At 31.8% G+C, this 19522-nt stretch overlaps 1 protein-coding gene across 2 annotated transcripts in view; it reads right to left on the reverse strand.

Moving 5' to 3' along the window:
• Positions 1-713: 713 nt before the first annotated feature.
• LOC130891459 (toll-like receptor 6) overlaps positions 714-19522 on the reverse strand; it is a 102459-nt gene continuing 83650 nt past the window's right edge. For both annotated transcript variants that reach the window (XR_009058909.1, XM_057796224.1), the window contains exon 2: positions 714-1937. The gene's annotated coding sequence lies outside the window, so the exon portion shown is untranslated. The remainder of the gene's footprint in view (positions 1938-19522) is intronic.

Below are 19522 nucleotides of genomic sequence, written 5' to 3' on the forward strand. Positions count from 1 at the left end.
AAGATGCCACATAAATAACGAACTGAGCTGACATCTGAAGAATCAGCTGAAGTTCTACTGGAAAAAGTCTCCAGGTGTAAGAAAATCCAAAATATTCTTGATCATATCAATTGAGAAGTCTGAGGAACTTCTCTTTATGTTAAGAAACAATATTAAACTGGTGGTCGGTCTTCTGACAGATTCTGCGATTAAGCTATGGATTTAGCAAAGCATTTACTCTGCTGAAGTTTTACCCACTTTATTAGAACGCTTACGTAGCTCGAAGGAGCAGTACACGTAAAAGCATTTGGAAAAAAATAGTCTTCTGGGAGGGGTTTACGTACTTTAGAATGAAATATAGATTCTTGTACAATAATAATATCTTCTAGGTATAGGTGCAGGGTAGCTGAAAAGCTACAACGAACGACTCCCAGAACAGACTTTTTTCTAGTGTTTAGTGCTCAAGTTTTCCGGAAAGTTAATTATTCAAACATAATACTTCACAACATTGAAATTAGTCTTATTGTATAAACCAATACAATTATAAATCACTGAAACTTATTGACTACTAACTTGTTGACTACTTCATACCCCAAAGCTTACTTCATTAGATAATAAAAATTATTTGTAGGACATATTTGCCTTTTGGAGCTCAATATAAGATTATAAATTGTAGAAATAGAATTGGTTATCTAGATGTTTTGTCTGTTTTTTGACTAAATTTTTTTTTTAACTTTCTGTTAGAATGTTTGGAATACTGTGGAGCACTCAATTGATTAAATATAATAATATGAAGCGCAAAAAAGGTTTATTTTCTTACCAATATCAGTTAAGATGTTCTATATTTAGGATAGAGTCTTTAGAAGGTACTCATCTTTTTATCATTTTATCATAAAAATAAAATAATTTTTGAACTTTGAAATAAACTATTTCCTGTTTTTATCTTATTCTTCTATTTCTTATGGAAAGTTACATTACACCATAAATTTCATGAAGCAAAATTCTCCATTTCCAATATTAGTTTTAAAATTTCTCTTGATTGATGTTCATATTCATGTGTTCATAATTCAAGACGCATTTTTTAATATATTCATTACTAAATATCTCGACAAAAAATATTTTTTCTATAAATTATCTTGTCGGTCAGTGAAATTTTTAGTCATGATTGTAGATAATTCTAGCATATTATGATGATTTGACAAAATGGTATTTCTCCTTTTTTACAGTTATCTTTGGATCTGATATCTCTCCTCCAATTCCTGATTCTATATATTTCCATCATAGCCTTTGGACTTTCAAGTCTGGTTATCCAATATTCATGTACCTAATAGTTTTTTCTGGAAATATAATTCGATAATCTGTTTATTATTCATCAAGTTTTAAAAGTTGATTTGACAACAATTTTTTGAACAATAACAGTAAATCATAATGATAGAAATAAAATTAATACAAAATAAGTTTAAGCATCTCATGAGAAAGTTCCAAGATTTTATTCAATATATTTGGGAAATTCTGGAGCTTTTTATAGAAGAATTTAAAAAAATCCATAAGAAAGCTGTATTATCATTTCGATTGATATCCTTACAATGTTGCTCAATAACTCTCCAATCATGACTTATGATAAACCAAAATAGATTATTGCACCATATTTAACAGATATAATTTTTTTATTTCTTGAATCTTTGTATCAACATTCAATTAAATCAAATTTTTCTAGAAAATTTTTATTATTAGACAAATATTAAATTGTCGAGTCATTTAATCATGTCACGATAAATGATACTACACGTTTATTTTTGAATTTTAATAGAACTATATTTAGAATTATTCACAAAAAATATCACAATCACAGCGGTAGCAGCAACATCTCCCCTACTTAGTAGAAAAGAGTTGTTGACCTACTCTCTCCAACTTTTCTCGTAGTCCGCCTCGTTGTTCTTCGGTTACATCGAGGCAAACTGAAACAAATAATTTTTTATTAGAATGCTGTTAACCAAATTAAAAAATTCTTGGGATTAGATACTACATCATTCTGTATATACGAGGGCTAGAAGAAATAATTATTTGAATTCAGGAAACTAAAAAAGATTATTTCTCCTTTCCATTCAAATTATTACAAAATAATATTGAAAATTAATTAGAACACGGTAGGGACTATAAGTTCGCATTTGAAAACTAAAAATTTTGACATGGGAAAACTGTGCGCAAGATGGGTGCCGCGTTTGCTCTCAATGTTGTTCCAAGCCAAACAACGTTTTTAAGTTGTTTCAATCCAGTGTTTGGCAACGTTTCACAAAAATTAAGCACATTTTTTCGCCGTTTTATCATAATGGATGAAATGTAGGTCCATCACATCAAACTCGAACTTAAGAACAATCAAAACAATGAGTGAAAAGGGAGAACCGGCTCCAAATAATGCAAAGACCGTTCTATCTGCAGATAAGGTCATGGTGTCGAGTTTTTGGGGTGTGCGTGGTACAATTTTCTTTCTTAAAAAAGGAAAAACTATTAACGACGAATATTATGCAAACTTAATGCAATGTTTGAGCGAAGAAATCAAGCAGAAATGGTCGCATTTGGTTTAGTAGAAAGTGTTGTTTCATCCAAACAATTCACCAGCTCAAACATCCGTTATTGCAATGGCCAAAATTAATGAATTAAAGCTTGAATTACTACCTCATGCACCCTATTCGCTAGATGTTGCCCCCTTGGATTATCTTCTGTCCCAAAAACTGGAAAAGTGGCACCGAAGAAGATGTGATGTCATCAATTAATGGCTATATTAAGGAGCTTGACGAAGAAGATTACTTGTTCAAGAAGGTATTTCTGGGACAATCTTCGTAAATAAATAAAAAGACATAAGTTTTGCATGCCGATTCTTATAAAATAATCGTATTATTTAGCTGTGTAATTAAACGCGGTACTCTTAACCTATTCTACTGGCTTTGAATCTAAATATTTTTGATTCTGCGCGATTTCGAAAATAAACATAATATGTAACTCGTCTGGTTAGTTCTCTACTGTTCCGTGACAAATAAATGACTTTTTTGCCTTGATACTTATCTATTTCTATAACTCATTCAAAATAAAATTCGCTCTGAAATATCTTGAAAAATTACTGCTAACGAATTGTCGAAGTTCAGTAAAGTCAATCAGTTGAATAATCCTACCTACCTACCAATTTATGCAGTATTATTATTTGTCGGGAATACGATAATGTTATAATCTCAAATGATTTAGCTGAAGAAGTTCAAATTACCATTCTGGAATGTTTCTGTTTTTGTTAAACAAAGTAAATACTCTTCTAAATATCTATTGAAAAAATTGATTGACAAAAAAACCAGATAAACCATCTCAAGTACGAGATTCTGCATTAAAGTAGAAAACGAAATCGATTTCACGCGTGTTGTCTCCCGTTTCTATGAAACACATTGTCACTGATATAATTTACTTCATGATGTATCAATGAGGTTTTTGGCCTAACTGAAAAAAAAAAAACATAAATTGGTTTCACACATCTAAATTGGCTATTACGACTCGATATAAAACATTTTTTGATATATTCTCATGTCTCAACTCTTTGTGTATATTTCCCCATTGTACGGACATTGAAAATCATAATCGCACTACTTTATTTTGTTGAAGGGTATCAATAGATGCTTTTGATTGAGACTAGAGCGATAATTCTAAATATTAATTATAAAACGGCTGCTCAATAAATTCTAAGCTAAAATCTATATTTTTGACTATCCTAACAATTTGATTTATTATTGGTTTTGTAGTGCCCAAAAATTTCATATCACGATAATAGATTAAAGTACATGGCCCTCCAGGACATTTTATTATCACATAGTTTTCGTTTCATGGAATAAATTGGTTTGTTCACAAATATTATAATACAGGTAGTTTCAGAATTAACGACAAATTCATTAACGAAAAAGTTCTATGAGAGGTTTTAATGGAAACTGAAAAATCTGAATTTTCAAGCAATCACTCAATTTCAAACATTTCAAAAAACTTATATTTTATAAGATCCAACTAAATGTGGACGGCAACCATTGTGGTGGTAGATAAGCTCATTTGCACCGTTGGAATCTGAATAAAATCTTAAAAATTAACAAAAGAAGACAGCGAAAAATCAGAAGAAGAAAGAAATTATAATTTAGATGATTATCGATAAATAAAATAAAATTAAATATAGACCCCGAATGTACCTTTATATATGTAAACTCAACTTTAAATAGAATTTTCCTATGATAATCCCTTTCTTCATACTAATAAAAAAAATTCTTATAACCTAGGAATGAAAGCAGAGATTCAAAAAAATTCATATACTGCATACCAAGAGTGATTAAAATTTACGATGACAGTAAAACATTACGTCCATTTAATGATATAAAATATATTCGACTGATTAAATCCACACTGACCAAGTTTTCGGCGATCTCAGAGCTTTCAGGATTGGTGGATCCGTCGTCTATTGCTTTAACGACTGTATAACCAACATTGGAAACTTCGATCCGTTCGGAGTACTTTGGTTAGATATTAGGCAGGTGTCAAAAACGAAGCAGACTGATAATTTATATTTATACAGAATACGTCACTGGAATAAAGAAGGAGAATGCTTAACTAAAATTTGTTTACGAGCCTTGCCAACACATTGAGACCATCTACCGCATCTCAATCTCGCGATACCGGACTATAGGTAGAGTCAGAGGATCCACATGTAGGAAATGATCTTTGTTCCCTATTTTTCTTCAGACTTTTCCACCTGCACGCAATTATTGTCTTCCTGTAAGAATCTGTTTTAACAGTTTTGACCTTTGATAAGTTTTTTCGTGTTAAGCCAGATTCTTTTTCCACAGTTTTTATTCTAATGGTAAACGAAGTATTTGGAGCCAGCTACGTTAAATTTAATTGTTTCAAAAGTGAATTGACATAAGAAACAGCAATAAAGAATGAGAACAAACCTTATCAAAACTTTGTTGTATATTAGTGCTACTAACAGTAAATGAAAACAAGATTCAACCTATTTCTGTCTTGTTTGTGTGAAAGTTGATTTTATGGTCACGATTATTATAAGACTAACTTTATGTTTATGTATTAATGTTCAGGATTGTAAATAATCATGAACGATACACGTCATATGCGTTTAATATTTCTAATATACGTTTAACAAACTTAATTACAGTAAACAGAGGAAATCAGGAACCTATTCGTGAGCAACGTTTTCGTAGTTTGCTTGTTTATAAAAGAAATGGGAAATTTTGCAATAATACATTCAGAGCCGGAAGAATATATAGGAAGCGAAGATAAAAATAGAAAATTATATTGCTATGAGTACAATAAACATGCTGTTCTTGTCGACATAATATTAAATTTGTATAATGAACAGACAAAAGCTATTATGAACATCACTTTTCCTAATTATTAATAAGACAGAGCTAATTTCGAAATTAGTTTCCATTTTATCAATGTTGAGCAATAAGGCAACTACCTTTTAGATTAATTACATTTTTTCTATATATTTATGAGAAAAACACGGTAGTAAATGAGTGAGTTAATTTGGTATGAAAAATTAGTTTTTGTAAGGAAGCATCTGTACTTTGGGAACAGCCTTTTTTGGTCAGACTCCTTGCTATTACGATTTATATTATTTATATATACAGAAAGTTTGCTAACTCGTTTACATTGTTGAATTGACTTTTGATTAAGAGTTTTAGCGTTTTATAGAAATCATATTGAAAGAAAATACATTTCTGGAAGTATATAGAATAAATTGATTCGGTGTTCCTGAAATAAATCATGAAAAAGATGAAATTCCGTGGGGTTTTTGTTATAAAGAAAGCACTTTATTTTGAAAATGTTTGGAATTCCGTATTAGGACTAGTAGACAGTTGAGTGATTTATGAAACTATTTCCCACCAATAAAATTGGATAGTGTTGACTTCAACAACCGCAAAAGTAAGCTACAGGGTAGGCTTTCCATATTTATATTTCTATCATGAATTATAACTTATAAGTCTTACAAAAACAGAGGTAAAGGAAAATCAAATGATATCAAAATGTTTCCAGACCAACACAGGACTAAAACAGGGAAATCATTTATCCACTACGCTGTTCAATAAAGTATTAGAATGGATAGTACGTGATAGAAGTTCATGGTAATGACAACACCACAGAGGAAAAGAGCAATGAGAAGTTTGAGAGAAGTTCGAAGTTTTGTATATCTTTGGGTAAACAGTTGGGAGTGCTAAATACGATAATGAGATCCCAAAAAATCTCCAGGAGGCGAAGCTACATGTATACCAGATAATAATAAGTGAACTACGGTAAAAAGGAGGGAGATTCATGACTGAGAAGAACAGATTATGAAATAAGGAATCTATTTGGAAAAGCAGAGAAACAGAACTCACTAAGGTACGGAGAATAAAGAGGCTGGGTCATATTCCTGATTTTAGAACAACAAAAAAAATGATGGGCTTAAAACAAGGAGGAACAAGAAGAAAAGATATAAGAGAGAGGAATTCAGGACTGGAAAACGAAAGCAAAAAGTAGGATAGAACGGCAGGGAATCACTTCCGTACTATAGGCTCCAAAAGCCTTAGTAAATATCATGAATTAAAAAAAATAGTTGGAATGACATAAATATTTAGTCCACGAAAGAGATATTCATATTTGTTATATAGAAATTTCAAAGAATTTCAGCAAATTTCAACTTAAGATCTACCATTCACTCATTAGCAATTTAGTCAATACTAAATATTAAGAAATACAAATTGAATAGACCGAAATTTTCTAGAAACATACCGATGGTGCGAGTGATGTCGGTTTTCATATGTGAAAATTCCTACGCTTCAATTCAAACTTGTTCAGATCAGTTTTGAATTCTATGAGGAATTCAAATACTTCATAAAAGATTGAAGCAGCTCTGGCGGCATAGAAAAAAACCATAAAATTTAATAAACAAAGTCAACATTGGAAATCTGCTTTACACTCTATATTTATAACTATATATTACTGAAATTGAATTAATTTCCCAAAAAATATATAATAATATTCCCATTTGATCATATTTTGTGATCATATAGGTATTTAAAAAATTGTAATCTTGTCAACACTTGCAATTACTCGTCCTTTTGAAATTTGAAGCGATAAAAACCGTTTAATTTCTTCCAAAGGCTATTATTTGCATCTCTTTCTATAAAGCATCCCCAGTTTAAACAGATGGTCAGTGGTTAACGATTGCACAAGTTGCTTTTAATCTAGTAACACCAGTGGACGGCGTCCCACCCGACTGCCAAACCCTTTGGCCTTTCCCTAAAAGGCGTACACAGATCAAATATTCTGTTTCGCACAGGGATAAAAATTAAATGAAAAAAAAAGTTCTTAGGTCTCTCTGTTAATACTCTCAGCAACTATAAAGTTTGAAAAGAGGTATATTGGAACAATGGATTCCTTCTTTAACATAAAAATTCAATACTTACAAAATATATTTTGAAATAATCTCCCACTCTATTTTGTTTATAATTGACATCTTTGCATGACCTCTTTGAAAATTATTCCCATTCGAATTAAAAATTTTGGATAAACTAGAAACGGTTTTGTGTTCTGTCAAAAGTTCTGCAATTGTAATAACTTTATACTGTTATTAAGAAGTGAAACTTCATCTTTATTTTGCAAAATATTTTTAAAATTTTGGTAGATAAAATACTGATTGTAAAATTGTAAACATGGAAGAAGAATTTGATTTCACCTCTCCTGAAATTGCAGAAATTGCGTGCAATGTAACTCAAACCCGCTTACGGAAAATTCAAGAAAAATATACGCCATATGAGTTTATATATGGCGATTTTTTGGATTGATGTAACAGTGAAAAGAACAAAATTACAAGGAAAATATTTATGGTGCATATTTCTCGGAAAATTAAAGCCAATATCACTGGAAATCATCAACGTTATGGACCCATTGTTCAATATTGAAGACTACCACAAATTTAAGTTTAAACGTTTTAAACAAAATTTGATAGATTTATAAAACGATAATCATAGAACCATAAACCAAGGTTCCAAAAAATATGTTTTTGAGACGTTCATAAGTAAATAATGAACGTTTTCTTTTGACATATCGCAAGAATAAATGAATCAAACAACCTGTTGGTATCAATTAGATTAGGAAGATTCCATTCATCAAAGCACAATATTTAAATTTGCCTGCCAAAATTTACAGCTGTGCAAGCAGATTTAGAAGAATATTAACATCGAAAGAGATATCCAGTTCTACGAAAGTTCGAATTTCTAAGACAATTTTGAGACCCACTCTGACATACGCCTGTGAAACTTGGGTAATGATAAATAAAACCAAACAGATATTGTACATCTGAGAGAGAAAAATACTAAGAAGAAGTCATCAATCCGCGACATGACAAAAATATTTCAATGTCTAGACCAACTAGAACTAATGGACGAGAACAGACTTTTGAAACAAGTTGCATGGAAGGTACGAGGGGGCAAAAGAAAAGGAGCTAGATCAAGTAAACGGTACAGGGAAGTAGCTAGAGAGAAACATCCAGAACTGGAGAGGAAGCACCACATCGAAAATTCCCTTAATAATAAAAAAAAGACGGACAGAAAAATTAATGTCGAAAATCAATAATTTGAAGATATGCCCAGAGCAAAAACTTCTGCTCTGGAGGAGTCAGAGTTCAAATCGATTTTCTCGATACTGAGGCGTTAATAATGTAAACAATTTACCAAATTTCACTAGGAATATTATTTGAGTAATTAAAATCAGTTACATTGTTGGATTATGTAATTTGAGTTGTAAGATTTTGTCACAAATATTTTCATAATTCTGTTTCCAACAAATTATTTATTACTCTCTCCATTCAACTATTGGATTCACATAATGTCCTTTTAAGAATCAGTATTTTATCATTCTTTGGCTCTTCTATAAAATTTTCGTGGGTTGCGAGGTATATAATTAAGGAAAGCAAAGTATTTTTTAATGTAATCGTGAATCGAATATTGTATGATACTCGTGCATAAAAGCATCATTTCACTTACATGTATCATAAATAACTATTTTAAATGACTTATAAAATATCAAGTATTTTTGTTGGAAAGTCAAATTATAATATAATAAATACACCAGAATATTTTTCATTACGTACGTTTAATATTTTTAATATTTGTTTGCAGTACACGCAATTTTTATTACCTAATTAAACTAGTTACATGACTTTACTATGAAGTCAATAATCTCTGTAACATTGAGTACTAAAATAGTATATTTATAAACAAAAAACTTTTTTAAGTAGTTAATAACTGTCTCTATTGTATTCTCACGTAATTTACAGTGATATCTGGCATTGAAAGACAAAATCTACTTAGAAAAATATTCACAAGCATTTCATAAATACCGATGGTACTTTAAATAAAAACAATGGTACATTATCCAAGGAAGACTCATTGTTTTGTACCTAAATGCACCACTTATGCAACTTGTTCTATATAAAATCAACCTTGTAAATTCCATATAGTGATATAAATGAAATTTATTTGAAAATAATTCAACAAATCTCATAAAATTACTTGCACTTACTTATAATCTGTCTTTTGCAGCTGCTTTTACAATAAACATATTAGAATATTATACACCTTGTGCCTATAAATGTCACACTTATTGTCATCAAATTAGAGAAAACGATATTATCAGCAGAGGGTTGATAACGTCATTAAACATCCAAATTAATTTTTCAAGCTCCGAACTGTAAAAGTGAATTAGAAGGGTCTAAATCATGTTTTCTGCCTGTTCGAACCCTAACGAACTTCTCAATAAAGGGTGAGGTAGGAGAACCCACTGCTCCGAAGGAAAGACAATTCCATTTTATGTCCGTGAATGTTTATTGTTGCCTTTCGTTTAAAATTCGACACACGTTATGTGTGTATACAGGGCACTCGATTTATTGAATCATGTCGGATTCGTCAGTATATATTCATGAATAAATTGAAATTTCAAATGTCGCCTGGAAAGACAATTCATCTGTTACAAAGGTGTCGAATTTCGTAGGTGAATTTCCCATGGACCAAGTTCGACTTCATGATAAAAGAATAAGAAATATGTAAACATTGATCTGCTGTTAAGAATCATAACAAAGTTATAAAAGATGGTAGGTAATTATGTTGGACTCGAGGATCCAGATACCTGACTTTTCCTGTTTTTGAAGCTCATTGATGGCAGGTATCATATTCGTTGTAGTTATTTGAAGAATTGATTGGAGATGTTCATTCGTAAGTCTTGAGAAATGTTTGTTCTTATTTATTTTCATTTTTAGTTTCCTTTTTATTTATGATTTTATAATTTTCTTTTCTATCATCACTAAGCACTGTCATAGTAAATATATTTTCCCTTGCATTACTTTCAGCTCGAATTGCATAATCTCATAATTTGAATGCGATTTCTTTATTAAAAATGCTAAACTGAACAAAAACTAGGGAAAAGAAAGAGTTAAACCTAAATTAGTGACGACTGTTTCCATTGCTCAAACTCCACGAAGATTTTCATGAACAAAGGAAAGTTTGTAACAAAATGTTGAATCTTACAATCTAAGCAGCGGAATCTGCATCTAGTTTTATAAGCACTTAAAACGAAACTAGTTTTGGTTTTTCATTTAGGAGGAAGTAATTTTAATGGCGGTTTACTTGCTTCCGGTCTAGGTGATAAAATATGTACAAAGTGAGTTTAAAAATTTCATGCCGCATCAAGTTGATAGATATACAGATATATGAATACAATCAATCTTGGTATTATGTAATGATGCCTTTTTGTCATTTCTATTAGTATATACGAGGTCTGGCTATTAAATAACGAGACCAGTTACAAAAAGGGTTTTATTATAACAATTATATACCCTCCTCCCATCGCCACACACCTGTCTATACGCTTTTCCCATTCCTATCGAAGCAGTGCTGGAAGTCTTCTTTGGTGAGGGCATTTAAGAGCAGACCCTATGATGGAAGACCTTTTGGTCAGGATTTGTTAGTACCAACTTTGCACATACTCTTGTTGTGTGTAATTCCTCATGTAAAATTTTTTTTAACCGTTTCTTTATTAGCGGTTACAGCCTCGGCAATAATCCTCGGCACAATTTGGTTGATTTTGGTCACTGTTTCAGGAGTTGGAACAGTCACAGGGCGATCTAGGCGCTGGTCATCTTCAGCACTCTCTCGGCGCTCACTAAAGCGCTTGCACCACTCAAAAACACACGCACGAGATAGAGAAATGTCCCCAAAGGCCTTTTGCAGCAATTTATAGCATTCAGTTGGATTTTTTTCAATTTAACGAGGAACGTATAAGGACTACTGGTCATGGTTGGTCAATATCCAGAAGTATATTTATAAAATCTGAAATTACAAAAACTAAAAGATCAAACCAGATCTTTTATGCTTTTTGAAGTATCTTGAAGTTTTTGAGCTCGTTTCAAATGAATATAGAAAATGTTTCTGTCAATGGTACTATAAAATGGTACCTGTTTCTTACTTTCCACAATTAATTTCGTTTGCGAGATTTCTAATGAACAGAAATGGCCATCCAATCCAATTATTTGCAAAAATATTATATAACAAACATTTCTCCGGTGAATATAAAATTTCCTTCTAAAAATATCTTTTTCATCTCCTGCTTATATATACACGAGAAATAGGTTTTAAAACTTCGTTTGAAAGCTGCATTAGCTTTATTAGAAAAAAGGGTGAGGTGAATAAATACCCCAGTTCCCTTTTAAAAATATAGAAAAAAGGGTGTTGTGCGATATGGTAATATAAAATAAATATCTATGAATAATGTAGGCAGAATAAAATCGAAATTATATTTAATCAATATCCATTATTTTATTTGTTCTGAATACTCTTTATATTTCTGGTAGAATACTCATTTTAATAATAAAAAGTAACAAATTATGAATGTATAACTGTTATCAGTAAATTGTTGTTATCACAACCAAGAATTTTAAATGTTCTGTGTTGATTCTCCAAACAAATTTTCCAATAATACCTCAAAAAATCCAGTGGAAAGTATTATTAGTTTATCATAAATCGGATGACTTAAGTACATGTCGAAATTTTTTTGTGTACCACACTGAAAAATATGATTTTTGTAGTCAATTTTGGTACAATTGGCATAAAATTGAATCCTCTATTGGATAAAGCTATTATTTACACCCATATAGACTAATTTACAGCGTGATAAAATTGAAAAATTGTTGTTATGTGTGAAAAATTACAGACATAGAAATACCATTAAATGAAGGCGTTTTCAATCTTATACAATTGCTCCCGACTTCACCGTATTCATCAAACGCCTTTAATTCATTCATTCATTCAATTCATTTTTCAATCATTTTTTTATAAATTTAACTTCATCACTTTGTTCATTATCCATGACAATAAATTTCAACATTATTCAATTATTAATATTCATTATTAACTTTCCTCCACATTTCTGTATCTATTTCTTCGCAAACTTTTCCATGTTTTTAGTCAGCATCATTTATTTATGTCAATTATACCTAGATATGGCAAATTGGGGGACTCTATAATTGAAATTTTTTACATTGAAAACCTTATTTGAGTACAGGCTCACGAAAATAATTTTTAACAAAAAAACAAGTTACTTATATGAAAATTAATGAAATAGAAAAACAAATAGAACATTCTGTTTCATATAGAAATTAAAATAAGCAATTTACGAAATACTGTTCCACCATTTTTTCCATTAAATCAAGAGCTATCATGAAAAGCGAGAACATATATGAAATTTCGAATCAATAGATTGATTAAATATTATGAGAATTAGATATAAACAAAAAGGGACAAACTAACTGATTAAGATGAATAAATTGTTCTAAAAAGATCACACATATGATGAACTAGGGTAATGACTTAAAACCAGAGAACAAAACAGTCACAAATATTGAATTTTTTGCAATAACTTTTCGGAGAATTTGACTTGAGTCACTTTTGAAGGGAATACCAAGTAACATATTACAATCCTAAGCAGTATAGCACCTCCATTGAACACATCACGATTTAAAAAAAAAAAATTCGAGTCACACAGTCCCTGACAGATCATCGATAGCTTAATATAAACCATTTCTATTGTGTTTATCACTTTCATGAATTCCAAAAACTTTTCTTGAATTAGTAGTAATAACAAATATACCTACTAATTTTTCAAAACTACACCTTTCAAAGGAAAATGTGCAATTGGAAATAATTTCCTTTCTATAGATTCAAAAATTCAAAAGACAACTTTCATAAAAAAATTCTGGCTGGTCTTCTAACTAAATCATATCTAATGAATAATAATCTCAAAGTAAATCCACATCGAATGATAGTATAAACAAGATTGAGTCGCCTGTTATTATAATTTTGATAAAGAAGTTCCTTACTCAAGCTTACAAGAGACCTGGCACGACGGTTACATTCCTTTTTTCAATAAGCAAATTGATGATCGAAATTCATCACGAGATGCCAGATTTTATTTGCGAAACAAGAAAATGAAGAAGAAAATTTGCATGCTATTGAAATGAGACACTTTCAGTGAGGGCTGGTATTGAATATTTGATATGGTACCAGAAGCAACCATCTTCTAGATTTTTATATTCCAGAGTTGTACTTTACCGTTTGTCACGTGATACTAGTCCCATTGAGGTAACTTTGAAAGCAAAGAGGTGATTTTTATTAAAGCTATTAGTACCGTTCTGGAGATTTTTCCCTCAAAGATGAGCAACGTTCTGGTCGGCCTACTGGAGTTGATGACGACCAAATTAAAGTCATTATTGAAAAGCATCGTCATATAACTGTTCTAGACATTAGATGTATCGCAGACAACAATGGAAAGACATGTATTGGGCTAGTTAAGAATCTTGAAAGAAATTGATTCAACACAAAGAATCAACATTTGAGATATTTACCTTAAACGAAATGAAATCGATCCTGGTCGGTGATGAAGATTGGGTACTGTACAGTAACATAGTTCGAAATCGATCATAGAAAAAACACTATGAACCGGCACAAACCACATCAAAAGATAAAATACAAAAAAATGTCAGTTTTGTAGGATTCCAAAGATGTTATATTTTTTGAGCTGGAACCAAACTTAGATTATAGATATAGATTCTAAATTAGATTATGCAATTTAAGAAAAAGGGCCAGAATTGTCAAGTGTAGTGTTCCACCATGTTAATGAAAGGCTTCAGACATCTTTGGCAACTTGTGGCAAAACTATTGGATATTGGCGGGGAAGTGATGCCACATCCCTCATACAGCCTTGATCTGGCACCATCTGAATACCTTTTATTTCGAATATAGTAAAATTCTTTGAATGGGTGACCTTCAATCACACCTAGCTCAGTTTTTTGAAACCAGAAATTTTATGGGCGCAGAATCATGAAGCTGAAAGAAAGGTCATTGAGCAAAATAGAAAATATATTATTGATTAAAAACTATTCTTTGTTAAAAAAAAGAAACCAATAAAGAAATATTTGTGGGTATTGAACTCCCGTCCTGTATATTAGTGGATTCACTGATGTCTGATACTTTGCAATAGTCACATATTCGACACATCCGTACCTACCCCTCGAAAGTTAGTAAATCACGGGGGTTGCAAAGTACGCGACAGTCAATGAAGGTCAAATTCGTCTAGCACTGAAATATCCTGTACACAATGCAATTTTAGACCACATCCATTACATCATTGTATTGTATGGGGTGTTTTGGTAAATGTAGGCTCGCCGATTCGTATCATTGAAGAGAGAGAGTAAAAGGGCATGTCTATTTTGTCAATGTATGATAACACTGATAACGATCTAGTACGTTACTTTAGATACGGACATATGGGTAATAACCAGCATAGTGGTAAAATGGTGATGGTATGGTGTTCAATACTTAGGGAGATTATTAAGTACACTACACAATAATGACTCATTTAATTCGTTAAAGTGATATATAGTGAGATGAGAATAAATATCGTCTCTGATAATGGCGATTAAATCGAAATATATGTGATTCGACTTCATACATACACATCATATGAAATAATTGAATTATTGAACAAATTTCAATCATTTTTTGTTGCGCAAATTTATTTTATAATTTGTTCTCATGGTTAGTAATATTAGCTCCACATTTAGATAACGCCATCTAGCGTAAATAATAAGATTAATATGATAACAGTCCGATTAATGCAGGTAGATCAAAATAAGTCAATCAAAACAATTTTTTAATTTCCTCTTAGGCGAACCAGCTTAGTAGGCGTTTGAAGAAAAATGTTCGCCGCCTACACATGTCTTAATATACGAGGATGTATTGATATCCAGTTAGCCTAGACCAGTTCCATGCGACTGTGAAAAATTGGACTACAAGCTTCAAAAGAGGTGAATTTTCCATTGAAGTTGATGACTGATCGGGAAGGCCAGTTTCTGTGTCAGACCCGAAAATATCGATGCAGTTCATGACATGATTTTAACAGACCGACGAATTGGGCTAAAACGGATATTCATCATAAAGCTCACGTCAATTTGGACATGAGAAAAATTGCTGCAAAATGGACCCCAAATGTTTGAATGTTGACCAAAAACGAGCAAGGGTAGAAGCATCGCGTTCGATCTATATTCGATTTGAAAATGATGTAAACTTCTTAAACCAACAAAGCAACAATCGATGGAATGGCGACCAAAAAAGTTTGGAGATCACTATTCGACATTACTGACCACTCTATGGAAAAAAAATTGAAGAGAAAAGACTCGGAAAGCTTTCCAAAGTTGTTTTGTTTTTGTAGGACAACGCCTCTTCATACAAATCTCATGTTGCCATGCAAGAAATTCGTGATTTAGAAATTGAATTATCAAAACACCCCCTTATTCACCAGATTTGGCTCCCTCCGACTATCATCTCTTTACTCAATTGAAAAAAAGTATAAAAGGTCGTAAATTTTTTTCCAACGAGGAGTCAATAAAAGCTGTGGAGATCTGGTTTGCAGAGCAAGAAGAAACATTCTTTTGAAAGGTCCAGAGACGTTGCAGGTTCTCTGTAATAAGTGTATCCAATCAAGAGAAGAATATGTTGAGTAATAAGATATTTTGACATTGAAAATATACTTAAACCTCCTTGCTTCACGCTACTATTTAAATTACTTGGAATTTATATATTTTGTATTGCTGCTGGATAAACAAACAACATCAAGTTTCTAAAAATGAGCTAAACAGAACTGGACTTGAGGTATTTTTCCATAACAAGGTTCTCACTCTCCCCTACTGTTTAATCACTAATGTACCTGAAATTATGAAAATAATTTCCATGTGTTTCTCGTGGCCTATTTTGTCATAATTTTTGTTCCCTGAAGCTGTAATATAATCCGTTTCTGAGATATGGCGCGACGGGCATTCTAAGTTGCCCCACTCGGCACACAAGTTCAATAAAACTACTCAAAAATTAAAGTGATTTTTACGTATTCAAAATTTTAAAGCGAAAACATGATATTAAAGAAACTCCTCAACATTCATTCAGTATTTTCTGTAAGATATCACCTAACTAAAATTTGATTGCGTTATTTTTTGAATTAGAAACTCCTACATGAATGAAAAATGTGAATGTAAGTAAAATTCTTTTGTGCGAAAGTAATAACTATGTCGGCTTATGAGGTGCAATATCAAATGCAGTGCGCATTAGAACAAGAGGCATTTAGGAAAAAAGCTTCTACTTTACAATGGAGAGAGCATTCTGGCTTGTTGATGTTTTCCATTTCCCGCACGGTTTGTTATATTACCGCTGCTTCGTGGCCTAATTTTCGAGTAGTTTCTGAAGGGTGAGAATCGATATTTACACACACAGAGAAAACGCGTCTCGGCGGCTAAGCCGGGAAAATCTTCTAGAGGCACTTATTCTCTGTCTTCTTCTCACTCTTTTCCTTCGCACCAATTGAGAGACTTTGAGAGCGTACAGTCATTTCGAAATTTACTAACGGATTTAGTTAGATTAGCATTAAAAGTTCCACCTACGTCAAGAATAAATTTTTATCGAGCATCGTCATCAAAAACAGTGGCTATTGTTTCTTAAAGAACGTCTTTATCTAAATTCCGTTCTTCATATGATGTTATTCAAAAGTTTACAAAAGCTGAAATTCTTAGTTTACAGAAAAAACTGATTTATAAATTTGGCATTTATGTTGGATTCTAAATTTATTTTATATCATCCACATTATAGACATTTAATTCTACTCTAAATAAGTTTTTTTATGAAATATCCGAGACTTACTTTGAGTGACAAATAGCAGACGGCGCTGAAAGTTTTGTTTAATGTACAGAGCCTTTGAAAATTAGGCTTTTAAGAACTCATTATCTATCTAAAGTAGCTTATTTAGATTAAATTCCTGGAGGCCCGAAGAATGAAGACGTTAAATTCTCAAACAATAATAAAGTCCCCGAATTATAAACAGAAATCACATCAAGGACGTGTCAATTCAACCGGATACGGTAGTAAAAATAACTGGAAGATATTGGACCAGAAGAATTATTGAGTAGAGACCGAAAAAAGACAAGTAGAAGACGCCCAACCAACTGACGATATTAAGAGGATGTTGTCCAGTTGATGAAAGTTGCTAGGATCTGTGTACAGTAGCAAAGATTGAGGGATTCCTAAGTCCAGCAGTGCACTCGACTGATTGTATGTTGATAATGACGAATTCTAGCCAGAACAGTTCACATATCGATAAGAGTAAGACCCTCGAAGATAAATTATATAAATTCACAAATCGTAGCTTGAGAAAAATGCTTAAAGCTCGATTAAGTGTGTTAGTATGAAAGTAAAATTAACTTTTTGAAGTGATTATTTCTTTCGATTAATAGATAATTGCCAATAAATTTCCTCAACTTTCTGATATTCATTTCATCATAAAACCTTTGAATATACAGTGTTATTTCTCATTAATTATCACCAAAACTAGGAATAATGATGTGCGACTATTGAATACCGAGACTGATATTTTCGATCGCATCCAAAGTGTCAATAAAAATATTTTTGCTCCTTGTGATTCAAATGTGAGGATCTCAGGCACCAGCTTTGCAGAATCTTTCCATATCAACCAAGATTATCAACTTTTGTGTTTTTGATGAGGAAGGGCGAGCCGAATGAACTGTACATGTACTGGGGCATCTTGAAATAGCTTAAACCACTCAAAACACGTGAACGCGACAAATATTAATTATCAAACAGTTATTTCTATGAATTATAAGTTTCAGTTACAGTTTTTCCACATCGACGAAGGATACGGCTACACTGGTTTGTCTACACACGCGGTAAAGAGGAGGCTGTAGGCTAAACAGCTGACAGTCAATTTTTCTGTAGCAGCTCTGTCTCGTTTCTTAATCTCATATCAATTTCATAATTACATTACACTATTTTAATATTTTGGATCTAATAATGAAAATATTCTTCTCAATTTATGTATTATATGAGGTGGAATAGTTCGGGCATGAGGTCTTAATTCCGTCTCCTTCAACGTTGTAATAATAACACGGGATAATGGTTCCTTTTATTCTCCATTGCACTTGTTTTCTTTGTTTCTAAAAACTATTGTTATTGGGATTCTATGGAGAGAAAATTGAATTGGAAGAAGCAAAGAATTGTAGTTTCAATCGAGGATGCTGGGACAGTTGTTTTAAATCCGTAAAAATACATTACGGAGAGATTTTCTATTATTTCAAGAAGTGCGAGAAAATAATCGAAGTGCTTAAAATTTATTTGATAAAAGTGATGAACGAATCGAAATCGAGCGGAGGTTTTGAAACAGCATAAATTCATTTTCCTATTAATTTTTTCAAAGTATATTGGTAACAAATTCGATCTATATATTCAGAACGAGTATTTTTTCAAATTTTATTGGTTTGAGGTTGAAATTTGGGACGTTTTCGTCGTTTCCTCGTCGTTTAATCCAGCACTTGAATCTGTTTACAGGCAACTTTATCAAAATTCTATTTTTTCTTATATGTCTTATGTATACCTCATTGATGTAAATAAAACTAGGTTCACAATTGAAATGCATAATACATATTACACTAACTCATTTGTATATTTTACAAACAATTTAGCAAAGCTGCTACTTGTAGTTTGTTTAACTTCAATACATTTTCTGTAATTGGAATATAAGTTTAACCGGATGTTAATGAGGAAAATTACGGAGCATTATGTTACGAGTTATCGATTTGGCAACATTCAAATCCTCATTGCGTTTTATGTCCGCTCCTTTTGAGACGCCTCTTAGAGGCTATTGACACTAGTTTTTGCGAGTGAAGGCGACAGGATTGCTAACCATCCACACTCTCGATTTATTCAGTTGTATCTGGCATTTATATCACCTAAATAAAGAAAAAAACAGGATAAATTCCGCATTTATTAGATTCTTTCTTTATTTATCATATCTCCCGAGTCATTCATTTACCTTATTTTTATATGAAGCAACAGCTAAGCTAGGCGAGGAAAGATGA

This window comes from Diorhabda carinulata, chromosome 3 (genome assembly GCF_026250575.1).
Source record: "Diorhabda carinulata isolate Delta chromosome 3, icDioCari1.1, whole genome shotgun sequence".
Classification (NCBI taxonomy): domain Eukaryota; kingdom Metazoa; phylum Arthropoda; class Insecta; order Coleoptera; family Chrysomelidae; genus Diorhabda; species Diorhabda carinulata.